Raw genomic sequence first — 13,195 nt, 5'->3', positions numbered from 1 at the left:
TCTTCTGAAAAAAAAATAAATAATAATACTTAGTTAACATTGAATTTTTGCAACAGACAAGAATGAAACAAGTAGGACTTATAATATAAATCTTTCCAGATTGATTGTCATGCTGCAATATAAAACTTAAATTCAACTTCTATTAAATCAAAATGTATTAGAAGGCTTGTGATATTGGTGATAGGATGTAAAGCTTTTCAAAACGAAGGCTTTTTTTTTTTTTTTTTTGCTACAAATTGAGCACAGGTTGATAATAACAAGTTGTGTTATAAACATACCTGTTTGATTTGAATCTGGTATCCATCAAATGGTAAATCAAAAAGTAAATGCACATACTGAAGAATCTATCACCCAAGTTGGTACTGAGATTACAATCCAGTTTTCTCTGAAGTTAATTGGAACTGGATCAAGCTTGTGTTTAATGACACCTTCTGTCAGTCTCAATAGGATATCCAAGGACTGAATAATCTTGAAGACCAGGGCCATTCATCTTTCAATGAATGATGAATGAATTCTTCATTTTAGGACTGAAGAAAACTTATATACTGTGTAGGAAAACATTTCAGTTTACTCCATCTGTAACATTTTCAAAAGGGTTCAGCATTGCCCTGTCTCTTCTCCCAGAGAGAAATGCATTGCTAATTTGACAGCAGGTGCAGAGTCTAAAGCTCTCATGCACTGCTGTCAGAGCCCTCAAATACATGGTTGGAAGGTAACTACTCACCATGGGCCAGTGTAACTGGTTGGCCTGGAACTGTTATAGAGGTATTTCACTGCTTGGCAAGACTTAATCCATGGAAACATTACAGACAATGCCATTTTCAGCATTGCAATACCTGCTGATTTAGAAGTCTGTGATATCCTCATGTCTACTAAAGGCAAGCTCCTTACACTTTGTGTGTATGTTAGGTTGCAGAAATATAATTCAGAGAAGCCATCAAAATAAATTGGAGGCTGCATAAATTAGTTAGTTGGAAGTGCTGAGATGATTGTTAGGACCTGGTATTCATCCCTTCCAAGGAGCTGAATACCTAACTGCCAGCTTAAAATGTTTTCTTCAGGATTCAGAGTTCTCAGCCCTCCCTCAGAGATAAATGCCTGAGCACATTGCCTGTGTTTGGTGTGAAGAAAATGAAGGAGAGGCTGGTGATTCCTCAGGAGCTGGTACCTTACGGGATAACTCAGTCATACAGATATGCGGGCCCAAATTCAAACATGCTTCATCAGCCTGCACTTTTAAAGATATTTTGAGTGGGCTTTTCTACTTCCTGTATGTTTGCTGAAGATGTTTCTCTCCATGTTTTAGAGGATAAGGAGTTTCATCCTTGCCTCCCAGTAATATGGTGTTTCTTGACCAGAACTGAGGAAGGAAGTGATCTAAGGCTCTCTGGATATACCCATTAACTTTCACATAGCAACATCCACAAATAACTTGTTACCATCTCCAGATGACTGAAGGTCTCCATTTCATTTTGACAAATAGGATCTGGCCTTGATTATACTTGAGCATGCTTGATTATACTTGATCTTGTCACCTCTTTTTCTGGGCTACAAAAATACAAGATGTATGGCCTGAAGCTTTTAGCTTTTAATGACAAAAAAGCGTGTTAGCTTTTGTTTGTTTGTTTGTTTTGGTTTGTTTTGGTTTGTTTGTTTGTTTTGTATGACTGCTATTAGGACCAGACCCTAAGAAGGACCTGCAATTTTTGGATATCAAAATGTTAGCAGCTAGATCCACAAAATCAACACCAAACTTTTTGGCTTTAGAGTGTTCTCCACTTTCATTTAAAGAACCATTTCTACATCATAGCCCCATATACTCAGTGCTGCATCCATAGCTTTGTGAATTATACTTCTTTAGATGTCTTTTCTTATACTTGGGGTATTTGAACATCCTAAACAAAGACCAACAGTTAGACCATATAGTACACACTGGAAGAGGAACAGAGTTTGATTTTTTCCACATACTTAGAAGTTAGAAGTTTCTCTCAAATTTCACTCTGGAAATGTGCATATGAGATCTAATGTTGCTGTGCCTGACTTTTAAGTATTTGTTATTTTGATAAGAGCTTTCATGAATAAGTAGATAAGGGTTGTTTTTTTGTTTGTTTTTAATCTCCATACCTACTTTGGCTGTATGGACAAGCCTTCGTTTTTTTATTTTTTTATTTTTTTATTTTTTGACTGGCAGTTGTAATGAATGCTAAAATGTTAGCATAAAAATACTTTATAATGTAAATATAGTAACTGAAAAAATAAGATTACTGGTACTACAATAAAATCACATATTGAATAAATTTCAGGGGTGGTGGTGGTGGTTCATCACTGCAGTGATGAAAGAAAAATAATTAAATAAATAAAACTGCAATAATAATTATGAGCCCAAAGAAAGCAAAGATCACCTTCCTAAAGATGTAAATTGAAAGCAAAGATAATAAGAATGCTAGCAATGATTATGGTCTAGCACACAGAACAGAACTAATATCAGTTTCAGAATTCTTTAGAAAGAATGAAAATGCTTCTCAAGTGCCTTTTTTATTGCAATTACTTTTGCCAGTCTAAGTCTTATCACTAATATTTATCTTTAATAACTGGAAATGTGTGAACATTTGATAATGTCTAATGAAAATAATGTAGCCTTCACCAGAGGTGAATTTTTCTGTAAAGAACTTTGCAGTCTTTAACAGTGTGTACTCTCAACATGCTAAAAATGCAGTGCTTTTTCACAAAAGATGCTCGAAGCCTAATAACAATTTCTTGCAGGCTTAATACATTTTTGGCTTCATTTCCTTCTAGAACAATGGTTTTGAAGGATATTGCTGTTCATTTTCTAAGGGTTAGTTTAACCTTTAGAGACAAATCCAATTATTAGACGTCTGTATGTTTTCTCATATTTTGGTCCTTTTAGAATTTATTGTTACAGAAACAGAGAGAAATATTTATTATCTTTTTGTGCACATCTGTTGTACCTAGCATCAGCTCTGAAGTTGGTAAAGAGCTGAGAAACACAGTGCACAACACTGAAAATAATTACCTCTAAAATAAAGGCAAGTGCAGACACTTTAGCACCGTCATCCCTGGCTAAAACGTGATTATTAAACTGTCTTGGAACTTCATTCCTGTTTATATATTGGTAATTGAAAATTTAAATCTAAATATGGGTTCCTAATTTAGTTTGCCAGGGTAGAACTGACAAACTGTGCACATATAGTCAGTTTTGTATATTAAAGTAACATCTTCCACTGTAAAACAGGCAATAATTTCTGGCTAGGAAGCATGAATCTTGTGCTTGGACTTCAGAAGAAGTTGTTCAAAACTATTCAAAATATTCTAACATCAGAGTTGTTTGTTTTTAGCTTTAAAATCTGAAGCTTATTAAATAGTTTCTCTAGGATATTCTTCTTTGATTTAATACTTGGGCTTATATGAAACATAATATAATGAAATATGCCCCACCTCCCCACTTTCAAAAGTATGTCCCTTTCTAAGCAATTCTCATTTCTACAAATATAAGGAAGTTAGAAAGCACTGAGCAAGAAATGGAGCACCACCGTGGTATTGTTACCATCTCTACATTAACAGGTTTTCATTAGCATAAGATTATTTTATATCAGCAATCAAAACAAACTTGATTTCTCTGAAGAAGAGACAGACCTCTCTCTAAGAGACCTTTTGTGAGCTAGGGTGTCTCTATTAGTTAGAAAGATGTATAAAATACTTGTATGAAATGATTCTATTTTCCTTTCTGGTATTAAAAAAAAAAAAAAAAAAAAATCCTTAAAAATACAGTTAAATCATAGATTAAAACAAGAAACCACATATAACAGAAATTTCTGTTACATTTTGCAAGAAACTTTATTATTACCAATAAATATTTTTGGAAAATACCTTATTCTTCTTTCCACCCTGTCTTCAGTTCAGATAAGAATATAAACCCTGAGGATTAGACTGGTAATTAATATGTTCAGGATACACATATCATACTCTTCTGAAAAGTCACAGCAACTTCTAAGGCTGCAGTTGTTTCTTCTGATTTATTCTCAGTAGTTCTGGTCAAGGTGCAGTTACTCCGTACTTGACTCTGGACACTCACTCCCATTAAACCCACCACCCAAGCCAGAATTTATTTAGCATGACTTTGTTTTTCGGATGTGGGTATGAATTTGAGCTAACAACCACAAACAAAATGCTCCTGGAAGGAAAGTTTCTCAATCAGATTATTTCCTACATCTTCCTTTGAGAGTGATCAAACAAATATCTATGCCAGCTTGGCCTGGGATACCTTTGTTTCTACCTTTCCCAGGTAGAAACAAGCTGCCTAGAGAAGACTAGTAGGGGATTTGGTGATTTTATTTATTTATTTATTTAGCTTTTGTTTGTTTTTGTTTGATATTATGCCCCCTATAAGCCTAGAGAGAACTGTTACAGCGTATTCAAAAAGAGGAGGGAAAAACTTACTGACAAAGATCTTAGCCCTAGTATCTAACTATGTCGGATTGTTTTTATCTATTAAGTAAATAAGAATGATATGATCAGGCTAAAAGTCCAGTTCATCCAGTGAATGGGCCAGAAGTCACTATTGCTGTCCAAGAGTAACCTATGCAAATGCCTAAGGGAACAAGAACTGTTAAAAATATAGCAATAACCTCCCAGAACTATTTTCCATACTCCATACATTTGCCCAAATCAGGGACTGCCTGAACCATGCTGTCACTGAATTCAGCAGAATGGTTGTAATCCATCTATCTATTTACAGTGAATTCAAGGCCATAGACGATATGTACACTGGGAACAAAACTATGATGGTAATAAGTTGTTGGAACCAGTAGGGTTTCATAATAAAACTTTGAAGAAGACATTTTCCTTTTCCAAATTCTCATATGCTTAGTTAAATAATAAATAGTCACCTTAATCTGTTATCTTTAAAAAAAATATATGTTTGCATTAGAATTCGTGGTTTTTTACTTTTAACTTGGTATCACAAAGAAACAATCTTTTCCCATACTATAAATGTATATATAATTCATTTGTATTTATATGTATTTATATATAAATATATATTTTTATTATATTATAAATGTAGTGTATTTATATGTATATATAGCTGTAAGTAAATAATATATGAATACATATATTTTTACAAATAACATAATAAATCTATATATATATATCAATAAATATAGCTGGCTAGTGCCATTTTAGGTAACATACTGTATCTCAGTTATAGCAGGGACAGGCAGAAGCTACACAGGACCTAATGGAGAAGTACACGCTTATGGAGCAGCTGGAGAAGACCAGAATACCTACAGTACCTTTAAAAAAAATAAAAATAAAAATAAAAAAGCCAGATATTTAAAACTCTTGCATTTTAAACACTCTACTAATAGGTTTTACTAAAAATTTTTAAAGAATCAGAAGTTCTTATAAAAAAATAAAGATTATAATTTGCTGTTATCTGGAGATTAATTGGAAAAAATTGCATTGCTAGACAACATGGCAACTATCTTTTCTTCCTGGGAAGAATACAGAAATAAAAATATCAGCTCCTACTATTTAGAGGTCTTTTTGTTATACAGTAACAAGCCTGGAAAGAATAACCATTTTATTTTATTTTATGGAGATAATATTCATGTTCAAAAAATATTTATACAAAGAAATAAGTGTTTTCCAACCAAAAAGTTGGAATGGACTAGAGAAAAGAAATTCAGATTACCATCTATGCAGCCTGAAAATTGAGTTGCTGGTGTGGTAGTTATAAGTGTGTCTTAGAAAATAATTATTCAGTTCCATTCATCCCTAAAGTATATATCTATTTGTACTGGTAATGCCTTCTGAATTCAGTTTCTTTTATGTTGCCATATGGTAATGTTCACTTTTCTGTGTATGAGTTGCTATTAAAGATCCCTGTAAAAGGCTTTCACCGTCTCCCTAGGCTGCACTTTACTACAAAGCGTTTGGCATGTCTTTGTGTAAGGTACACCCTGTGTTAAAAGATGAAAATCATTGATTGATTCAATTCTCAGATGTTAAACTGCTTTTCCAGATATGCTTTTTTTTTTTTTTTTTTCATTTTTGTGGCATCCATTTCTGTTATTAATGTTCTTTTAACAATATCATCTCCTTTTACATACTCTGATCAATATGGTAATAGCATTTCCACAATAAAATAGCATTTTATAATGTAAGGAAAATATTTACCATATTATCAAGATGAAACAAAACTACTTACCTCTAGGGAATATAATTGTTCATTATAGTTCTCTTCCCTATTGAAGAACAGTGATTAAGTTTCAATTTTAATCAAGAATTGCTGTCTATCTTTAAAAAAAAAAAAAATACACAGAGAACTTTGGACCACAAGGCTACTAAGAATTCTGGGAGAAGTGTAACAACACAGAGGTTTTCAGAAGTTTAAACTATCCTCTTAAATCAGGGAAACCCTTAGGCAAAGCTTAAGATAACCCATGTTATCATGTTGGAATTCTATAGTGGAATTCTTCATTTGTGCCTCAGCAGTGTGGCATCTTACTCAAAAAGAAGAGAAGAGTATTAGGCAGATGTCCCCCTGGCTGGGAGTTTGCTGTCCTAGAGACAGAGCAAATTCCTGACCTAGCAAGAGCTAATAAAGGACATATATATGTGTTTATATATATATGTATGAAATACAAAGAAAATAAAACAGAATAAAATTTATTAAATTTTCAACATGGAAAAAGGTTTCTCCTGTAATAGGTTTTTCTCATCTAGCTAATTCTACTTCTGTGGCCTATGTTCAGGGAGAATTTGTCTGGCAAGACCACAAAAAGGTAATAAGATTAAAGGTCCTCCAAAACTCAGATAAACTTACAGTACCAAAATCTGAGGTCCTGTATATTTCTGAGTGAACTCAAATCCTCTAACAGCTGCTGCTGTCCCAAGGAGAAGATGTAGTAAGTTGGGCCCTATGCTTGTGACCCACAGAAATAGTATCTCTCTTCTGCATGCCAGGCTCGTACAAAAGAAGCCCCCCTTAGCAAATCTAGAAATGATTCAATTTATTGTCTAATTGGCAGTCTAATTGGCAGTCTAATACAATAAGGTAGAATCTGCAGAGTTGCCTTTTTTTTTAAAGTCAAGCATAGGAACTGTGGTTAGTCTTGTGCTTTCTTTTTTTTTTTTTTCTTCCTGTTTTTCTCCAACACACAAGAAAAAATATATATTGAAAAAATTTATACAAAAAAGACATATTTAATACTAAATTTTAGAGATTTTTCTGTATATATCATTTTACTCTACTCAGGTGTCTACAATTTTTGTCGGTATTTTGTCTACATAAAATTACATTCAATTAAGTGCAGACGATGATAAAATTGATTATGAAAAACATCATCTAAAACTTGTCCAATTTTTTTTCTGTTGGTTGAAATCCATAAATAAAAATATATCAAGGCATTCATTTTCCACTTCAGAATCAAGGTACAGAACTGCAGTCAGGGAACAACAGTACAACACCAGCAATAAAAAATAGAAATTTAAAAAAAAAAAAAACAACAGTGAACAGTGAATTTTTTTATTCCATATACTTGGAATAAAATATTAATTATTATTATTATTAAATTATTTATACTTTATTATTATTATTATTATTATTATTATTATTAAAAGACTTTTATGTAAAAAATGTTTAGGGTGAAGATCTGCTATTTTCCCCTTTTAATTCTTTCCAAAGACTAATTACTAAAATTTCTTCATACAAAACAGTATGCCTATGGTATTCTTTAATCATGCCAGTGCTACTTGCAGGATAATTATTCAAAGATAATTAGTAATACCCTCTCCCCTTAAAAGCTTTCTGTTAAGAAATAGTTCTTCCACTCTAAATGGAAACTTTATGAGAGGCAAAAGAAAACCCACAGCATAAAAAACAGCATCTAAAATAAAAGAGTTTGTGCACCATGTAAAATTCCATGTGCCTTGGTAAACTGAGGCTTCAAGATGGACTTTGTCTCTGAGGACCATGATCATTTCCTTTTCTTTATTTCTGGATAAAAGATCAATGACACTAATCAATGATTTTGCCCCCTACCCCCCCAAAAATAAAATAAAATAAAATAATGTTTTAATAAGTCCACAGCAATGTAATGATACACTTCTACTCACTGCTAATTGCTAAAGCTATAGCTAAATGAATGATATTTCCAACATAGCAATGTGGAAAAATATGTACAAAATTAACTGTCTTGAATTAATCAATTGTTAAAAGGAGTCGAATAAGTTCAGTCCAGAACATTGGAGATTATGGAAGAGCAGGTTATAATAAAATCTTTACATGGGCTGGGGTGTTTTGCTGTTATGAAAACACACTATTCTGAGAAACCCTTTCTTTCCAATGCATCTTGTTTGATGTATACTCTTGTAAAAGATAAAATAAAACATCAGCCCAGAATCAAAGCACTCCTCAGCAAGATGAGGAAGATGTCAGCAAGTCGTCTATGATGCATTTATATTATAGACTGGTGAAGGTACAGTAGAGTGGAAACAACTGAATATCTCTTGAACTAGAATCTAATCTGTTTATTTTTGTACCATTTTGGCATTATAAAAAAGTTTATATAGCAGAAAGACCAAGAACATCTTTGTATTCTTAGGAGAACATTAAAACCTACTTGTTTACTTTATGCTACCCAAGATAGGTAAATTATTCCAAAATATTTGAGGGTCAGCCTCTCTTTGTCTCTGATAGTTCAGAGATGCCAAACAAACTACCAAGAGGAGGGAATAAAGACAATTGCAGTGAAGTAGTCAAGCTTTGCTGAATAGGCTTAGGAGCAGTCAAAGTCACTTCACAGCAACCTTCACAGTTTAGGACAACATGTTATTTTGGGTAAACATAGACCAGAACAAAGGGTTTGCACCAAGAAGGAGAAATGGTCCTCTGTGACCTCTGTCAAAAGTAGTGATATGCAGCACATGAAAGAGACACTGCAAAATATTGAAAAGACAAGGCAAGAGAAAAGGATCTGCATTTTCACTCCAAATTGTAGTTGTGAATTCTAAAGAGATGAATAAACAGTTTTGAAACTGTACTTAAGAAGCACTATGGACCAATAGTTCACTGGCTGCTCAACCATGCATTGGTTGCAAATGCAAACACAAACCCTTTGGTGTTTTCATTGATAAGGGACAAATTACCTCCTGTCACATTTTCACAACCTCAGGAAAAGTTGCTCTGTACCCCAACCTGTTGCTATGAGTCTTCAGAACAAAGAAAAATACTTGTCTATGAAAACACAGGGGATATGACTACACTACTAGGAAGCTTTAAGGAAGTCATCTAAATTAGTCATATGCATCACTCAGACTTTCTAGCGCTGAAAGTTACTACCTAAACCCTAAACTCTCCTGTAACATTACACTATCTTTGGTTCCTAGATATATGCACAATACACCATTTTATTTCCTCAATTAAATATTACCTCTTCTTTCATTGTTTTTCCCCATTATTTCTGTTGCAATATTTTTTTTCTCTAGACTCCAGCTACATTACATATTAGCTATTATCTAGAAGTTGCTGTTATGCATGAATTCTTTTATTCTTCTCCCAGACCCATAAGGATAACTGTCACCCTCACCAGCTGCTACTATCTAGATTAAAAATAGACATCAGCCGTGCAATTACAAATTTCTCCTGAGGATACCAGCAGCTGGAGAGTGGATTACAATTCTTCATACAGACAGCATCTAGAAACATATTAGAAATGATGTTCCTCTTATCTTACAAAGCTCATAACACCACTCACTGTTGCCTTGCCCTCAGTGTCTATTTCCACCAACTCTTCAGGATAATCAGCAGCCTGCTACCAATTAGTCTTGATAAACTATCAAGGATATAGTGCCATTAAATTTCTTGGAATAGCTGTAAGGGTTTTGACTGCTCAAAAGCAAATAATTAACCTCTGGTATGACATGACTGTGAGTAGGACTCATTTTCCTTTTCACACTTAGATGTTTATGAAAGAATGTCAAAACATTAAAAACATATATCAGTGTGTTACCTGTAAGAGAATATGAAAAGAAGACCAAGTGGTAAAATGTGTTTAGAAAAAAAAAAAAAAAAAAAAAAAAAAAAAAGAGAGAAAAAAATACCATATTATTACTTCAAATTAAACTCAATCAGTTCAAATACAAAAAGAGGAGATAACAGGAGAGCAGACAAAAACAGAGGAAGAAGTGAACTCTGTTGATGAAAACAGAGATTTCCTTGCCCTATTCCTCTTCAGAGAAGTGGAGAAGAGGCGGTGCCTCTTCAGTCATGCTCAGGTAAATCTGCACAGAGCTGAGCTATGCTAGGTCAGGGGATTGCATTCTTTTTCTCTTTCTCCAACCTTGATCTTCGCAGAGCGGGGGCTTTATAGTTCATAGTCAGTGCCAGGCTGTTGTTAGACATCACAAAGTGCTGATAATGGGAATTATCTTGGTGAAGGGTAGGAAAAACTATTATCCAAACTGTGTGTTTAGCAAGGATTTTCAGTAAAGCTGCCTTCAACACTGATCCTTAGTGTCCATGTGGGCCTGTTCTGGGTCAAAAGCACACCAATTGCCTACTAAGGATATATTGGCTCTATCTCATTTTAGCATCTTGAAATGATCAGTGAGAAGCCCACTAACTTCCCTTCCAGGAGTTGTTTAAAATAATCACTCTGCATGTTCTGTGTATCCACACAACACCCAAAGTATAGAAAAATTGGTGTCAAGCAGTACCTGTATTTAAGGAAATAAAGTACTTATCTATTAAAAGCCCAAGAAACAAAAGGGGAAAGATAATTTTTCACGTCTGCTTGATAAGTGGCAAAAAAAAAAAATGTATACAGCTTTTAAAATACATACTACCTTGCAATAATTTAATAAACTGTGCTGTCTTCTCATAAAGAATCAGGATGGTTGCCGTGGTAACAAAGATTATCCTTGCTGCTGCTTGATTCTGTCATTTTTCTAAACATGAATTCATAATATTTAGGATTTATTAACAATGTGTCACATTGATAGAGATAAATTACATGCTTTAAACTGGCCATGTAAGTCTTCTATGATATTATAGCTGCTTTGTCAACTCAGCAATAAGATATGATGTGATTACTAGAAAATTAAAGCTATTTGTCATAAAGGATGAGGCAGTATCAAAACTCCCAGAACAGAAAAAGTCTCAATAGAGTAATCTAATGTGTTTCCTTATTTTAAATATTTCTGAGTTAGATAACAGTCACTATTTTCTGTCTTGTAAATTGATCAAGATCAGCGTATATTGAAACTAGATTTATTTGTGCTGGGAAAATTTAGGTTATAAAGAATCAGAATTGATGTCCTTCAGGCTACAATATTTCGTGATGGTTCTAACTATAATGCAGAGTTTGTGGAGAGATCCTAATGATGGCATACTTTGCAATATATAAAAATACATATACACACACTTATGTTTTATGAAGTTGTATTTCACTTCAAGGAATTTTGTAGGGTTTTGTGCAATGTACAGTATCCTAATTGTAGCAGAAAATTAGATGACATTCTCAATGTTGCTGTCTAGAAAATACCATTTTATGTGCATTACTGAAGTGTTTGTGTCAGTAAGTGCCATCACTGATACCATGTTAAGCTAATTTGGATGGCCAGTTCTACAGTCATTCTTCCATATATATTTGGTAGTTGAAGAAGCAATAAGAAATTCACTAAAATCACAGAAGTTTTAGCAAAGACTTTTTTTTTTTTTTTAAAAAAAAAAAGGCCTATTTTTTGTAGTGAGACACACGGTTGGTTGGAACACAGTGGAGTTGAGTAACCTTAAGTCAAGCAAGGAGAGGACAATGGGCAGATGTTTTAAACTGAAAGACAGTAGATTTAGATTGTAAGGAAGACATCTTTTACAATGAAGGTGGTGAGGCACTGGAACAGGTTGCCCAGAGAGATTGTGTATGCCCCTATTAGGAGATAGGCCAGGATCAAGGTCAGGCTGGATGGGGCCTGGTCTAGTGGAAGGTGTCCCTGCCCATGGTAGGAGGTTGGCCTCGATGATCTTTAAGGGTCCCTTCCAACGCAAGCCATTCTATGAATATGTGTCACTGTATGATTTGATATGTCAGGCAGTGGGACATAATTACATCTGTATGTAGGATGAACTTTGAGCTGGGTGAGATATGTCTACATTGTATATTGCAATGCAAAGGAAGTAACAGAGCTTTCTTTAAATGCACCGAGGCAGTCTGGAACAGCAGCATGGAGAACTGCTCAGATGTGCTCAGAGCTAGCTGCACATAATCTTTGTCTTGAACCATTCCTAAACTAGTTACCAAAACTAGTTTGTGTATCCTTTTAAACAGAACAAGAGGGAATTCAGTTACTGGATTGTCTTGGTAGATGGAAAAAATATCCTCATGTAGTTGAAAAACAAACAAACAAACAAAAAACAAACAAGATCAGATGAAATACAGTAAATCAATACAGCATGATTTCTTCCTAATCATAACCTTTGAGGCTTATAGAACAATAAATGAACTACACTCTCAGGCTGAAAAATACAAGGTGAAAATAGAACAAAAGGCCTTTTGGCTCATTGACATCATATAATTTGCTTAGTTATGCTGCCATACATAGACAGCTAACAGTAGTACATATATCCTCCTTTGTTTTCCTTTATCTCCATGAAGTAATGTTCTCTCTCAAGGCTATAGACTGATGTTATAGCATAGTTGTTTCTTGTGAAGCAGGCAAAATCATTAATTCAGCTATGATTCAGATGGCTACTACTATCTAATAAAAATATCTTGTATTTTTTTCAAATGAACTATGCACAAATCAATCTTGGAAAGAGAAAATACCATTTTCCATTGTATCTCTTTGCCAATGTAGATTCTGTTACAGCTGGACCAGATAACTAATGGGATAAATGGAAAATTTCAGTTGTCTTCAAAAGGCATTATAGTAGCTCCTTTGAGTTGAGATGTAATGTACACTTTTTTTTTTTTTTTTTTTTTTTCTCCCTTGGATTAATTTTGGTGCCAGAGTTCTTGTTTAATTTAGATTATGCAGACCAAGATCCTAAAATACAGGGTAGCACCTCCAATAGGGTCTGGTCAGAATTGTATGTGTTGTTGTCAAAGGTTTATTTGATCCAGTATTTTATGCCAGTTTTCCACTGCAAGAAAATATGCATATTGCCTAATCA

The 13,195-nt window shown here is 33.9% G+C and overlaps 1 protein-coding gene across 1 annotated transcript in view; it reads left to right on the top strand.

Annotated features, from left to right (window-relative positions):
* TRDN (triadin) overlaps positions 1-13,195 on the top strand; it is a 47,728-nt gene that overhangs the window by 16,695 nt on the left and 17,838 nt on the right. The gene's annotated exons all lie outside the window — the stretch shown is intronic.

Source organism: Aythya fuligula, chromosome 3, assembly GCF_009819795.1.
Source record: "Aythya fuligula isolate bAytFul2 chromosome 3, bAytFul2.pri, whole genome shotgun sequence".
NCBI lineage: Eukaryota > Metazoa > Chordata > Aves > Anseriformes > Anatidae > Aythya > Aythya fuligula.
This window is presented reverse-complemented; position numbering and strand designations above follow the sequence as displayed.